This window comes from Rhea pennata, chromosome 11 (genome assembly GCF_028389875.1).
Source record: "Rhea pennata isolate bPtePen1 chromosome 11, bPtePen1.pri, whole genome shotgun sequence".
Classification (NCBI taxonomy): Eukaryota; Metazoa; Chordata; class Aves; order Rheiformes; family Rheidae; genus Rhea; species Rhea pennata.
This window is the reverse complement of record NC_084673.1, coordinates 21,002,267-21,018,443: the sequence shown is the minus strand read 5'-3', so window position 1 is coordinate 21,018,443 and position 16,177 is coordinate 21,002,267.

Genomic DNA, 16,177 nt, shown 5'->3' with positions numbered 1-16,177 from the left:
CATGTTTATCAGCAGTTTTACTCCCTAAGCCATGGGACCTGTGAAGGAAATGGATCAGAAACATGCTAAAACTAAGGCTGCGATGCCAAATCAGGTGTGCTGCAGAGCTGCAGCCCCAGTTTCGTCCGGGTCAGATGTAGCTCTCCGGCTATATTCATTTTGAGTTGGAGCACAAAACAGCCAGCTGCAGTGGGCTAAATGATACGGCATGGAGCTGGAGTGACAGGGAGTCGATACCTAATCTAACATCAAACCTGCTGACAGAAGGTTAACCTGTTACACGTTTAAAATCAAATTGGAGCTGGGAGAGTGAGTTTAAATCAGATCAGCGCTTTGCATCATGGCTGCAATATTGATCCCTCATGACGGTTGGATTTAGTGTAGGGGCAAACCATGACTTAACAGATCCGGTTGTACCGTTCAATGTAAGTGAAACTTCAACAAAAAGGTGTGGGGGAGCAACTGGGAGGAGGAGCACATTCTGCTGTCCACACTGGGGGGGAAGATGATGGTTTATGCTCCTGAAATGGCCTCAGAGTGTTTTATTATATCATCTGGCAAGTAAATTCGTTTGTTTGTCTCTTTCCCTCAATAAAATACCTTTAATTAATTAATCTTACTGAAAACCTTGAAGATCATCAAATGAAGAGCAACAGAAGAAGAAACCGTAGGATTCGCTACGGCTGCGGGTGAGCTCGCGTTCTTAAGGGCAGACGTTCGGCAGCTTGCTGGGAGACGAATGCTTGGCGACGGGCAGAGGTGGCAGGTAGCTTCTGCTGACTCGTGCTTAATTACAGCGCCAAAAACGTCCAGCCACGTCCCCGGGGCGAGCAGCGAGGGACAAGCGCCTCCTACCCACCTCGGCAAGACTCGGCGGCGCTGATTTGCTCATGCTGTCGCAGGGTCGAGCAGGTGCAGAATCGGCTCTGATTCTTCGGAGCAACTTACTGCGTTTCAGTGTCCCATGGATACTAATGGCGATTAACGGCCTATGCACACGTGCCGCCTTGGCAGTTCTGAAAATACGAGGATCAGTGGAGCAGTGTATTTCGAGGAGATTGTAGGACTTTCCAGTGTAGGGGGAAAAATCCAAAATGTATAGCAAAAGCATGGTGTAACTCATCCTTAAGTGTTTTCAATTTGATAACATATGTATAGCAAAGCAGAATTACAACACTTTTCCATGGTAAATTTAATGTCTTTTCCCTTCAATGAGAGTAAATAAATTTGCTTTTAAATCCCCCAGAGTCTTAAAAACTGGTTATATGGTATGCAGTGATAGATGAGCAAAATGTTTTTTGTCTAAAAAGGTATTAAAATAATATATTCACAATATAGATAAGGAATAATCCAAATGCAGTGAGGTAGAGAAAAATTTGAATCTCTCGGGAGCTTCTAAAGCTGAAGCAAAAAACAGAAAAAAGACCTGACAAACTCGAATCCTTACATACTCGAAGTATTAGCAAAGGTAGGTACTAAACAGGTAAATGAAGACAATTTACTCTAAAGTAGCAGCCTGGAACAAGCTTGAAAAGAAGCTTAATAATATAACTTGGCTCTTTTCTCTGCACCAATGCTGACTACGTTGCTTTACCATGCCGGTAACAGGCCTTTCCCTTGATCGGACAAGTGGATGAAGGTTCTTTGTATTCTTTTTATTTTCTTTTTTTTTCGTTTTTTTTTTTTGGGGGGGAGGGGGGGTGATGGGTCACAGAGATTTATGTTTTGTGACTGCAACACTTTTCCATTCAAACAACATCTCATCTCCAGAGGATGTTCAGGTTGGTCATTTTAAAATCAGACAGTCTGGCATCCAAGAATTTCCAAGAGCTGGAGGAGGACACCTTTGCACCTTAAAGAGGGATTTTTAATACTTTCCAGTGATTTGCTGGACCTAACAAATTCTGATCGGAGACGTCCTTGCTGGGCAGCGCCGCGCTCTCAGGAGAACGTGCCCTGTTCGCTCAGGTCCTGGCGCAGCAAGCACGTTAATCCCCAGCCAGCTGGGAGAGTAGGAAGGATGAGCATGAAGCTGCCCGTCTGCAAAAGAGCAGGCAGCTACGTCGCGTTTTGCAACAGCGCAGGGGACTGCAAAAGACTCGGCTAAAGGCTGAGCGCTGCTTGGACGGCGAAACCTGCGGGGCAATGTACGGCCTTTACTCAAGCAAACGTGGTGCATCTCTGTCGTGCTCGCAACGATGCCGAGCAAAATTACGTCGGGCTGGTAAGAGGCCTCGCTGACAAATCTTTCCAAGAAGATGTGGTGACACTATGAAAATGAGGCTTTGTCAAGATAACCAGATACCTTCCTTAGCATCACAGTTCAAAGGAGTAGTGCTGATGCAATAAACCTTCAGTCAGTAAGATATTTGATCTTGTCTTTCACAGTATTTTGATTAAGAAATAGGAACAACGTAAGTCACTATGACAAATATTAATTGGATTGAAAACTTACCGATACATCTCGAAACGCAGCACCAAGCAGAATTGTCGCCGAGCCGGGCACTGGGCCCTTCTTGCTGGTTCTGGACCCTAAACGACTTTGTGGGTGCTCAGTGACCTAAAGGAAAAAATAAAATCAAGGCTGGTAACCTGCAGGTGCGCACAAGTTAGGGGCAGGTCATGGATACAAAAACTAATGAGTTGAGGTTAGGTAAAAACATATTTTTTGGTGTCATCAGCTGTAAAGTCATTGGCCTAAGCCTAGAGGGGGGACTAGGTCCCGGACGGCTCTTGCAACGCTTCTTGCTGTAACTCTGCGCTGCGGCGGAGACGCTTGGACGTGTTACAAGGCGGGAGTAACACCAAAAAACAGCCGCTTCACTGGCAGTTCAACGGTACCGTGTCCCGGCAGCGTTTTCGTTGTTATCGAGAGGCGGCAGGGTCCTGGGGGCTTTGTGTTTTATGCGCTCGTTGTTCCCTGCTGAAAATCTAGAATGGCAGTTTCTTTAAGTACTGTTTTTTTCAAAATTCGCAAGAGAAAAGTGGGAGAAAGGAAAAGGATGGAGAGGCACCAAAAGAGGAAAGAGAAATCTTTCCAAGACATTTTCTTACTGTGTTGACGGTCGTCCTCTTCTGAACTGCAAAAACACAGTTTTGGTGGTCACTCACCAATCTTGATATTGGGGCTCCATTTCTAACATCTCATACGTAGCCCGAGAGTGTGTAAATGACATTTTGTATTGATGTCTGGCTAATTACACGAGTCGCAGGGGGGACCTGTAGTGGGTTTGCACCTACTCTTTTCTGCAGCTGTTTCAATGGCAAATGATAATTCCTCACTCAATGTTTTGCTCTTTCTGGGAATTTAAAAATAACTTGCCTAATGAAGCGGTGCTGAGCAGCTCATATGTCCAAACAGATAGGAGTGAAACGCTTCAGTTTATAATGCAAAGGCGTCTGCGGTGGCAGTGCCTTTGAACAAGTCCCCCAAGGCTGTTTTTCAAATAATCTCTGGGCTGACTGAAATTAATGCAGGAAGAAAATTCAGAGAAACACTGAAGAATCGCGTCAAAGGGTTTGGGACCTGGGAAGATGTTTCTGGATGAGCCGTAATCCATCCCAGCCTGTGACATCCTTTCAGCAGAGGCATTTAATGACTGTGCCAAGGGCAGGGTCCACGGTATGTGCTCTCATGGTATGGGCCCAGACAGACCGCGTAAGAAAGAAGTGGTGCTTACTGGTGCTCCACAGAGATCAGCGAATCTGTGCTCCTTGTTGCCGTTTGGAGCACGAGAAGCTGAGGCACAGAGTGACAAAAATGCCCATCCAAGGGCATCACGAAAGCGTGCGCAGAGCCGCATACCGACGAGTTTTCAGTTTTCAGTTTCTCCCTCAAAAAAAACACCTTATTTTGTTAATCATCTTTAGTTTTCTATCCTCTGTACCCTTTGAGACCGGATTTATCCCACCCAACTCGTGGACAGAGGCTGTACGCACCTTAATTTAAGACGACAATTCAGCAGTGCAGGTCAGCCCCTCTGCAGCTCCTCTTCGCTCGTGAAGCCCATCCTCGAGCACCTCCTCTTCCTCCTCTGCTTTGCCAGCAAGGCTGCCTGTCCCCTGTGCAAGCCCTCCGGTGGTCCCCCCTGCGCTGTATGTAGCGGCCAAAGCCCTCCACAAGGCACCCAAGGCGGAGGTAGGAAAGGAGTGGGGTCAGCCTCTTTGTAGAAGGTGATCAATGTTTTGGATTGAGAAACTTCCAGGTAGGAAGAAAGCACAGGAATGGGATGTCCGAGCTTGTAGCCCCTGGCTGCAAAAAGACTTTGTGAGTCTCAGTTTCACCAGAGCGAGTCTCTGGAGTGGTGCTTTGGAAGGGAGGCTGCAAAGAGCGGCCGTGAGCACCTCTGCCACAACAGGACGGGACACCTGAGACCTGCCAAGGACGAACGCCCATCTATTTCCAAGAGTCGCTACAAAAGTGACTACACAGGCAAGTTGGGGGTGATATGCTGGGAAGCAAAATTCCCATGAAAAAGGCAGGCTTGGGGTCTGGAGAGACACTTGGCTTCTTGCTTTGGGCCATCACTGGAGACAGAAGCCCTTTCCCTGCCGACTTCTAGCTTTCTTAGCCTCTCGGATTGATTTTCAACATTATTGTTTTCTTGTTCTTCAGAATTAAATCATTTACACTGTAAGTCCTTGAGGTTTCAAGCTTAGTTCTGCTGGTGCCATAATACTTATCAGAGAGTGAATGTTATTTTTTGCTAATATATCAATGATAAAATCCTTTCTTTCTCACTAGATGAATGATTATTACATTCTTCAAATCCATTTTCTTTTTTCTTTAATTGCTTCTGATGCTCTTGGCACAGGGGAGTGACAAGGGCTGCACTCCAGCCTGGGAGGCTCACTGGTAACTCGGCAATCTCCTCACTTCCAAGGTAGGAGATTATCGATCCTAAAAGGCCTGGTGGATTTCTTTGGGGCAGAGAGGATGAGGAAAGCAGCTGTCAGAAGTATTTGCCAGGTAGAGGCTTATGCTGCTACTGATGTTAATTCTACAGAGAATGTAAGATCTCTATGATATGCAACACGTCCACGTGTTTTTATTGAATTGTCCTTAGGAAGTGCCAGCACTAGGGAAATGCAGCGCAATTCACCATTCCCTCGAATCGTGCATTAGCTACATCTTAGTGTAAAAGGAATAAGTGAATCCAAAACAGCACGATCAGGTGTAACTTCGGCTTTGTGCTTGTGTAAATAATGCAAAGCATAGGAAAATGAGGGATTTCCATCACTAGGATGCGACTGTTAAAAGGAGTGTCTCTCTGTCTGTGCATTATAATGGATTTCATGATCTTGGCCTGGACCTCCGAGGACATTGTCCACAGCTGTAGCCGACGCACCAAGCGTGGCAGCTCCATAGGCAATGGCACATTTCCTTTCTTGAACTGAAATCTTAACCAGCTTCATAACCCCAGCCTAAAGTTAGGCTGGTGATGATAACTCTGCACTTAAAAACACATCAGCCGTAACCCATACGAGCCTTCATCTCGATGTGTTTCCCTGTAGGTCAGCAATCTTAACAGGACATAGTGATAATTTAGGTGTTTGTGCCTTTCTGCTCTCAAATCCTAAGCTTAACTTTAGCCAACCTTGACCAAAGCCATACACTGACTGCCTCACTCACACCGGAGGCTACCTGAGCCTTTCAGAGTCAGTAATAAAACTTACTCCTCAATTTTTTATTTCGATAATCCTGGTATCATAACTTCAATTGACAGGGCAAAACTTGGATCAAATTGAAACGTATACTGACACTTCTTGTCTATACAGGCCCTCTTATCAGCCCTGCACATCCCACATATATACCTTTGCCTTCATCCCTTACTCTAATCCAAGTCCGAACCCTGCTCTAAAACAGACTTAGGTGCCCCTTAGCTAAAAATTAACCAAAGCCATTACCCATTCTCATTCAACCATTCCTGCCCAGGGAGGACCCAGCACAAACAAAACTGTATCAACCTTCTTCTCCCAAATCCAGGGCTTATGCTTAACTCTGCCTTAGAAGAGCCCACCTCTGGCTGCAGTCCCCCAAGCCATGTGAGTTCCAGTACTTCCTCTCCCTAACCTCGGTCCCAGTTGGGACCACCAACACCAATGCAAACTAAACATACAGAGCTTGCAGTGGACAAGTTTGCCTTTTAGACTACTAACTGTTATCACGCCACCGTGACCGATGGAGCATCCAGCCACCCCTGTTGGTCTCACCTTTGCTTCAGCTACTGTTATTCTCCAAGCCCTGTGCTCAGCTTATTGCCTTTTTTTTTTTTTAGTGCCCCAATGTCATGCTTCAAATCAGACACCTCCAGTGACACCTTCTTCCAGCACTGGATCGTACTTTTGGAAGACACCTTTCTCCTGAACATCTATTTCAAGAAAATTGGCATCAGGTTGGTTTGCACCTGATTAGGCTCCACCTTTAGCTTCTGATATGAAATAAAGCAGCTGGACCATGAAGCTGTCTAGCTTCCTCCAGAACCTTCAGAAACAACTTCGGAGCCCAATGTTTTCCGTACTGAGACCTCCAAGCAACAAAGCAATCCCTTTTTGTCTCTCACTAGTGTAGCACTCCCTGTTTTTTCCTTCTCTGGGTCAAATTCTCAGAAATACACCTTCTTACAAGATTCAGGACTTTGCTGGGCTAGTCTCGCCAGTGCGGCCGGCCAGCTGTCAAACCTTCCTCTGGTTGTTTTATAACCAAGCCAGTTTGCTTGTACCCAGCTCCAGGTAAGGTCCCTTGCTCCTGAAACCTGTTCCCCTGGAGGTGGATGGCCTGAGCTGATCAGGGTTGCACTAAGGCTGCATCTGCTGGGATTACTACCATGTATGCTGTAAAATATCAGCTAATTCCTCTGCCGCCCTCTTGGACGGCATGCCAACAAGGCCGCACGGTCACGCTCGGGGTCCTCGGTGGAGACCAAGCCTGAGCTCTGCCATGTGGGTAGCTTTTCTATCAGCAGCTGCAGCAGCAGCCCATAATCTGGGCTGAATTTTCTTCTCAGGAGGGAAAAATCCCTGACAGTGTGTCCACACCTTAGAGCCTGACCTCCAGCACCTGCAAAACGTTGATCCTTGCCCCCTGCAGCCGCTTCAACATACCAGTGCTTTAGCAGCTGCCTGCTAGAAAAATGTGCTCTTATCTCTAAGTCTGCAGTTTACGCTCAGTCTCTTTATTTTCTTTCATATAATCATCAGACATTTCTGCGTTTCGTCATGATAAATACCAGACTGTTGAATCTCTAGAGCTGCCAAGAAATGCATCTCAGCACAGCACAAATAGAGCTGCTATCTTTTTTATGCCTTCCTTTAGTTTAACATTTATTCCTGCTATTGTTGTCCTTACGAGGATAAATAGGGCTGCATCTTGCTAGCAAGTTGTTCCAAATACGTTAGATGGAAGAATAAATAACAAGATGTACTGAAGGCTATGAAGATTAAGTATAGTCTATTGAGATAGTCGAGCAAAGGACGTGATAATGTGACACTTGCTACACACGTGCACCAGTGCTTGCTACGAGACAAAATTAGATTGACTCATCGGTAGGTCGTGTACCTTATACTGCTCAGAAGTGGCAGAGATTTTCTTCTCTGTGCTGCTGGAGCAGGGAAACAGGAGCACGCTGGTCACAGCCCTGCCCTCCCTACGCAGGGCGTGCAACGTGCAGAAGGATGAGGAACATGGGGCGCCCCAAGCATCGCCCATGAGCTGCGCTCCTGGTCATCATCCAGGAGCACGTTCAGCGATGGCGAGTGATCACCTCTGAAGTGGCGAACCTTCGATGAGCAAAGCCAAGTTGCTCAAATGATCACTCTTTTCAGCTGCAATAGCTTGTGCTTCATTTTCAGATGGCAGGACAGACCGCAGTCTAGTTCTGTATTTCCTATTTTCCTTGATGCCAGAGCTCCTGCTTTGCCAGCCAACACCCACCACACCTGGACTCTTTTGCCATGCAACCTTGTTGTAAAATTTCTAGTGCTCTGGGGAACATATCCGTTAAGTACTTTTCCCATTGCAAGTGCATTCGCTAGCTCAAGCTGGATGCATAGCCACCCATCCATAAAAAGGCTAGAAGCCGAATCCTACAAGGGAGGAGTCTAGAAGTTCTCCAAATGAATGCTGCTGATAAAAAAAGGCACAGGTACAGACAAGAAGTATAAATGTCTCCTATGTTTCACGCAGGGAAAAAGGATGCCAGCTGCAAAACTAAACGGAAACTCAGTTGTGCTTGTTTCAGTTCTTCCATCCCCCAGACATGTTGATCAAAATAGGAGTGAGATGTCATTTTGGCTGCCTGGGCGATTTCACCGGACTCGCCATCTGAAGCAAAAGCTACTGACTGGTTACTCTCTAGACAGACTTGGTGGCCACTCCCCCTCCAGATGCCAATTGCTTCTTCTTCTACAATTTAAAATGGATCAAACTGTAAGCTTCAGAAATAAAATCAGGTCAAGCTCACAGGGCTCCTGATACTTTGTGCTACCAGAGAACGGTTTAGATTTTAGCATCGTTTAGCGTTTAGAAGTGCAAGTGGAGCTCTACATCCACAGCTCAGTGATTCAGACTTTTTTGGCTTTCTGAGACAGCGTGTGGTATTAGTAGAAAATGAATGTGCTACTAAAAGGCCTGCATGAGTCAGTTTGCAGGATGCCAGCAGAGAGGCTCTGCCTTTGAACTGCATTCATTCACACTTCAGGACAGGCAGCCTAGCACTGAAGGCAAAGCACCGTGAAAGACCTGGATTTAAGTTTTTCTTAGGAACACAAGGGATTCCCCTGAAGAATACTGCTACTACCTAGAGGAGGAGGATCTTCCTCTTTCCTGCCAGAAATTAGTTAATACCTAGTGTCCAGTCTCCCATACGTGAGCCACTTCCAAGGGCCATGTTCATATCCACCCATCCTTTGCATCCCCCAAACCAGGCTGCCAGCCTGTACGCAGAGCACGACCGATGCTGCTAGCGCTGAGTAATCCCTTCCCAGTGAGCCACCACGCTGAATGCATCTGCAACGTCATTACGGCCACCGCACTGACCATAAAACCTGCTGTCCAAAGACAGAGTGAAAGTTGGCCAGATAACACTAAGATCTTTTCTGCGCGGCAGCATTCAGAGCAGCGGTGGCCTCTGCTCCCCATCTTAGCTACCTTCACAGAGAGAAGACTGTCTTTTCATGTGTCCACAAGCAGCAACTCTATGATGTCTTCAAGGTTTGTCTGCTTGCTGCCAGCCCAAAGACACAGCTATTGCTATATGAGGAGTCCATATAGCACGTCCTTACACATGGGGAGGTTGCAGATCAGATCACAAGGACGCAACAGAACTGAACTTGTTCGTTTGCCACACGGTGGCACGGCAGATCTGCCGATGCACTACTGAGCTTTCGGCAGCCATCTGAGCAAAGGCACGATCTCATCTGAGATCTGTTTGAGGTGAATGAGACAGACAGTCCTAGCAAACTCCTCCCAGGCACGACAGCCGCTCTGGGAGAAAGCACCGGGCTGCTCATCTGGAAAATCAAACAGAACGGGACACATGTGGGACGGTGGAGGAGGAGGGACAACAGCCCGCCAGCAGACCTGCTAAAAACACGGTTAGAGAAGAAGAAACCAAGAAAAGATCCTGGCACGGAAGCTAAGGGTGAAGCTGACTTCAAAGGAGAAACCAGCTGGCAACCTTAAATGTATCTGGCAGGCCAGAGAGAACTATCCACGTTCTGGCTCAGAAGACGAAGTTATCCAGGAGCTGGGAGTGGACCTCTGCAGTGGAGCACAGGCCGGGAGCTGGACTGGAGAGGTTCTAGAGCAAAACCAAGGAGGAGAGACACCAAACTGTGATGGCAAACAGCAGGTTCAGTGAGACACACCAAGCCTGGGCTAGCGGCACACGCCTTGGGGGGTGTTTTGGGAGAATAACGGTGGTCAGGAGGAAGCTCGGGGGTGGCACAGGATGCACAAACACATGAAAGGTTAGTGGAGGACAGCAGACAAGAAACATTCACATTAACATCAGGGAAACAGAGCTGTGTGCAGGAAAAGGGAAGGGAAGGGAAGCCAAGGGAAGGAGGAAAACCACATACGTTGTTCCTTTTCTCTTGGAAGAAGTCAGCAAGATGCTTTGCAGAGACAGAAGCAGAGGCAGAAGGAGGGGAGTGTTTGAGAAATAAGTCTCTAGGTAGTAAAAGAGTGGTGAGAATTATGTGCGCAGATTCAATTAAATGGGAGAAATGAAGATTTTTCAGCCTGAAAGACAACGAAGCCAAAAGAGAAGAGGAAGAAGCTGACCATCCCAATTAATCCTTTACACCCAGGAGCTCAGTGAGCTAGAGAAGTAGCGAGATTTACTGTTGTGGGAAATGCTCTGGTGAGGAGCACCACCAAACACAGACAAAATACACTTCTCATATTGCTGGCTTTTCAGGCTCTTCTCCTTGATTTCCTCCAATCGTTCCGAGCTCAGCTCCTTTTCTCACATTGGCAAGTGTTTCCTCTCTTCCAAATACCTGTAGAGAGCTACCACATCCCCCCTCACTTCACTTACTACGTGACTAGCTAGAGAGGGTAAAATGACAAAAACCTGAACAAACAGAAAGGCAACGGAACGACACGGGCGTTTTGCTCCGTTTTGCAGGGAAGCTCGGCGACTCCTCTAGTTCTGCACGGTGTCACTGTTCCGCAGTGAAACCGCACACGCTTTCCAGGCACCCAGCAAAGCAAAGGCCGTAGCGAGTGACTTCGATACGGTAGCAGGCCCACGCGCGCCCCGAGCGCGCGCTAGCCCGTGAGCTTCGCAGCGTCAGAAGGAATCGGCAGCGTCGGAAAAGCAGAGCTGAAGTTTCGGTCCCGCGACAAGGCGGGCATCCACACGCGCAAGCCGGCCGTAGCTGCAGCTCCGTCCCTGTTAGGGAGAGCACGCTCCGGTGGCAGAGAACGTCTTTAGGGAAGACGGCAAACCAGGCGCTCGCCTCCGGGAAACCGGCGGCAGCTTCACGTCTCTGGCACGTCTTCGCCCGACTGAGGCGAGATTCATCGCGGAGCTCCAAAGTCATGGAGACAGCCCGGAAGGCGGCCTGAGGATGCAATTGCAGAAGCCCCGTTTCCTTCGGAAATCAGCCTAGAAAGCTAACGCGCAGAGAAACGGCATTGCGGCCCGTGACGTGGCGCGTGGGTGAAGTGCCCGTTTACCTTTCGAGGTCGCTGTCCCAAACGAGAGGGAGAAGACATCTATCTGGCTCCCTTCTCACAGCCAAAGCTCCTGAGCTCGAGACTCATTTTAAGGTGCCCTGTTCTGCTGATCTGTAAAGCCACTTGAAAGCTTCAAACTAATTATATTAGATTCGAATCACCTCGGATCTGCTGCGGATACTGTTCTCGACTCGAGTTAACTGTCTCTTGCCTTTTTTCCTATTTATATTTTTGCAGCGTTGAGCGAGAGAAACACGGCATCTTCACTCAGGAAGAGTCCTTTGCTGCTCGCGGAAATCTGCAGCGTGCAGTGATCTCGCCCGCATTCAGCCAAGCAGGTGAGCACACGCTGAAGTCTACAATTAAAATCCTTAATTAAATCCTTAAATTAAGCACATACTTAAATGCTTTGCTAAAGAGGGATATAATCTCTAACACGCTTAAGATAAAGTGTGTGTTTAAGTGCTTTATTGAACCAGTGCCTCCGCTACAACGCCAACTGGGTTTAAACGCGAAGCGGAAGCGGTGACAGGGGCCGGGGCCGAGGGCTCTGCGGAGCCTGGGCAAAAAGCAGCTGTTTCCCGGTTTTTTGCATTTATTGGGCGAGCCGGGCAGCAGCCCCCGCGCTCGCGGGCCGGGAGAAGCCCTTCGCTCGCCCCTGCGGCAGGGGCTTGTTGCCAGAAACAACGTCTAATATTCAATAAACGGCAGTTTTAATTCTGGCTTCATATACGATCTTAAAATGAGATTTTTCATTTTTTTTATTTATTCCATAAACAATATAACAAAACTCAGCAAGTTAACAATATGACGTTTTCACCATACAGAGTCAGTCACAAATATTTAAAACCTTTGCAACAAGAACAACAAAACCAAAAATATTACAAGAATAATTTACAAGAGGATCTATAAAACAGCAAAGCGCTCACAAATTTTCCAGTTTCCTTTACACAATATCACTACACTCTTTCACAACATTTCTTTTTATTACAAAATTCCCAACAAAAGTTTAATTTTTTTCTTTGTATTTTGGTTTTTAAAACCAGAAACTTTTAAGTATACATCCTTTTATTAACACCCGCAGGTGCAAAAAAAGGGAAACCTCACACATACAAACACTTCACAGCACTTTTCTAAGAAAAATATACACTTACAAAATATTTTACAAATTGGCACACTTAAAAATATACAAGATTTTGTAGGCGTCTTAGAGTGATCCTTAAGAATTATACTTCAATTGACTCTACAGAATATTTATAAAGCTTATTCTAAAAGAAAAAAGGCAAATCATTTCCAAACATGTTAAAATTGCAGTGTAAAATGTGAAACGGAAATGGATATGTTACATTCATAAAAAGGGCCATTTCGTATTTCTTAACTGCTCGGGGTGGGGGGGGTGGGGGGGTAAGCGTTTCCTTTAGCACCATGGAGCAGCGGCGAGCCGAGCCGGGAGGCGCCGGGGAGGGCGGCTCGAGGAGCGGTACATTCAGAGCCCCGCGCCGGCGGGAGCGCCGGCGGGCCGCGCGTCTCCCCGGCGCCCGCCCGGCTCCCCCGGGAGCCTCACCGGCATCTCGCTTCGCTTTCGTTTCGCTTCGTTTTAAAGTCTTCCCTTTGTGCTTTTTGAAACTTTTTTTTTTTCCTTTTTCTCTTTTTTTTTTTTGCCTTTCCTTTCCCTTCCTTTCCTTTCCCCTGGCTATCGGAGGGCAGCAGTGAGCGCGGGTGCCGGCGGCGCCGCGCCCGGGGGCTCGGTGGCGGCCGCGGGGCCTGCCGGGCCGGGGCCGGCCGCCCCGGTTTCGATCCGGATCCCCGCGGATGGCTGTTACTCCACTGTCATTAGTGCCACTTGTTTACCTGAGAAACAGATTTGCAAAGCCTCGCTTCTACTGCGCACATCGTGCTGCTTCTTGCAATCGCGGCCGTTTAGTGGGGCGTTTATTTAGCGGTTTTTTGCATTGTTTTCCGCGCTGAAGAGCCGTAGAGGCACATTCCCAACGAGGGCGCCGCGGCCTGAGCCGCGCGGCTCCCCCCGCACTCCCCGGCGGCTGCACCGGCCCCGCGCCCAGCTCCGAGCCGCGCGGCACCGGCGCCGGCCCCGCGCCTCGTCCTCCTCTCCTCGCCCTGACTCCAAGGCGGGGGGGTTAATCGTTCCCTCTCGGAGTGGGCGATCCAGGAAAGCACTTCGGGAGCCGCGCGGAGCCAGGCCTCCGCTGAGGCTGCTGAAGGGCTCTGCTGGATCGGCACCGCCGCGAGAGCAGAAGGTCGCCCGGCGGGGGCAAGACCGAAACGCTTCAAACAGTGTTCCTTTTGGTTCGCGGTCGAATTGAGCTGTAACGCCAAAAAATTACAGCAATTCCGATATTAAAAAAAAAATATATATATATAAGCCGCGCAGCACTTGCTCCACAAAGCAACCTCCAGCGGGCCGACGCCAGCCGGGCCGCCTGCCCCCTCGCAAAACACCTCGCTGCATCTGCTCTCTAATTCACCACTCTTGACCCGGCTTCCAAAAATCTCAAATAAAATAAAAGAAAAGAAAAGAAAAAGCCAAAACGCCAAGCCGACAGACTTGCTTCGACGCTTCACTCGGCTCCCCCGTCGCCGGCGCTCCCCCGTTCGCAAGCCCTGCACACGCGAGCACCTCCCGCGCGGCCGCACTCCGGCTTCGCCGCCGACCACGACCGAAGCCAAGCGGGAACGCGCCGGCTCGAGAGCACGGAAACGCCACGCCATTTCCACGGGCTTGTCACGCGGAGAACCGGGAAGTGCCTCTACCGTGGCAGCTGAACGAGACGAAGCAGAAAGGGGATTTTTAAGGGACGTTCGCCCACCGAACACGTGGGCAAAACACGCTTACACGGCAAAGAATGAGGCAAAGCTGGAAAGCCATGAAATTCTTGAGGTAGCGATAGACAAAGCGACGATCGAAATAAAACGGGAGGAGGACAAACGTTTGGCTCAAGGCAATTGCAGAAATTACTGTTTTGGCAACCAGGTTTCGGAGCAAACTGGCGGAGGGAGAACTTTTCCGGAGGCGGAGGAGGGCCGGCGGCGCGCGGCCTCGTGGCGGGGCTCGCCGGGAGGGCAGCCGGGACGGCAGAGCAGCGGCAGCGACCGAGGGCCTCACGGGGCGCCCGTCAAGGCAGCTGGAATTCGTGGTCAACACCGTCCTGAAACAGCTGGTAGTTGGGTGCTCATGGATTCCCAACACGTAAATAAAACAGTCGATACGTTCTTATGTCTTATAGTCATGCCCTATTGCACATTTCTCAAACGCACTAAATATTGCTATCTCAGTACTACGTATTTTACTACGCGTCGCCGAACCGTCGCGTTCAGCACAAGAGCCGCGGCGCAGGCCAGGAGAAGGCAGCCTTCGAGGGACGGTTCGGGGCCAAAAAAAAGCAAACTGCCCTTTCCCAGCTCCGGACCGGAGCCGCCGCCCAAACACCCAACGCCACAGTCGCAGCCTCCTCGCCCCCCGGCGCAGGTAACTCGGGAGAAATCAGCGCCGCGAGCACCGCCGGAGCCCGGAGCGCGCGCGCCCTTGGGCTACCGGGGCGCTCGGAAGCCGGCGAGCGGCTGCGGGGAAGGCCAGCGCCGCGCACGGAGCGCCAGCGCGGCACGGGCGCCGGCGCGTTTCCCCCTCGCTAAGCGAGCCGCGGGGACGGCCTGCAGCGCTGCTGCGAAGCAGGTCGCCCGTTACACAGGCGGAGCGCCGCCACCGCGCCGCTCCGGCGTGCGGAAAGGCGCGCGAGCTCTACCCCGACACCCGAGCACCTGCAAGAGCTGAAAACACTTTGATTCCAAAGCACCACTCGGCAACTCCGCTTCAATTCCAAGGGTCCGATTGGAAACATTCTGCTTTTTTTTTTTTGCTAAATTAGTTTAAAACACGCGCCTTAACCACTTCTGATGGTGCCCTAACATTTCCTGCTCGTACAGCAAACCAAGCGGAGGTCTGTCCTCTGCGAAACACCGCCTCGAGGCTCCCGACTACGGCGAGAAAGTGTTCGATTGGACTGTTATTAAGGCTCCTCTTCCTCATCATTTTCTATTGCATAAATGTGTCCTAGCCTTACAACCCTCGGCTCCCAACAGCTCCCCGTTAGCAGGTCTCTTGCATATCAAGGTTTCGTAATAAATCAGCAGCAAAATGCACGGGCTCTCCGTTGCGCAAGGAAAAACCATGATTTTTCTGTTTCTGAGATTTCTCGGCGGGCGAGGGGGTGGTGAGTAGGGTTACAAATAAGGCCTTTTGATAATACATTTCGCATTCGATACTTAACGCTGTCTTAAGAAAGTCCAGTCATGTACGATCCGGCCCTGATTGGTGAGAGCACAAATAGTTCCTTTTCTTTTCTTATTTTACGTACTCAATCAAAGTAAAGGTTCAGAGCTGTATTTAAAACTAATGATTTTGCTTTCAAAATTTCAGTCTATGTTGGCATCGCAAGGTTAGACATTTAGGAAACACCAAAGCTATGATATGAGAGCGCTTTTGACAGGCTCTGCATCAAAAATATTTAAGAAACTACTTAAAATAAAAGTAAATAGCAATAAATGTATGAAACATTAGCTTCATTTTTATAACTATTTTAGAATTTATCCCAGGTTATTATAAAATATATAAAACTGAGATACAAAGAATTAGCAATGTAACTTTGCATTTCAAATGATCTTCAGCTACAGGTTTTGCTTTAAGAAAACAGACGCTCCAAAAGCAGCTGTTTTGTAGTCTCTAGATGCAGACACTTGAGTTCCTGTCAAACTTACCTGGAGTGATTTTCTGAATTTCTCCAACAACTCAACTCTCTCCTATAATGAAACTCAAAATTTCACCGTTATGTTTTTCTGCTCATGATTTTAAAGAGAGGACATCACGATTTCCCAGCATCAGTTTCAAAGTTCCTTTTTTTTTTCCTGTTTTTTTTTCCTGCTTTTTCTCTTTGCTTTTTTTTTCTTTCCTTTTTTTTTTTTTTTTTTTTTTCCCTT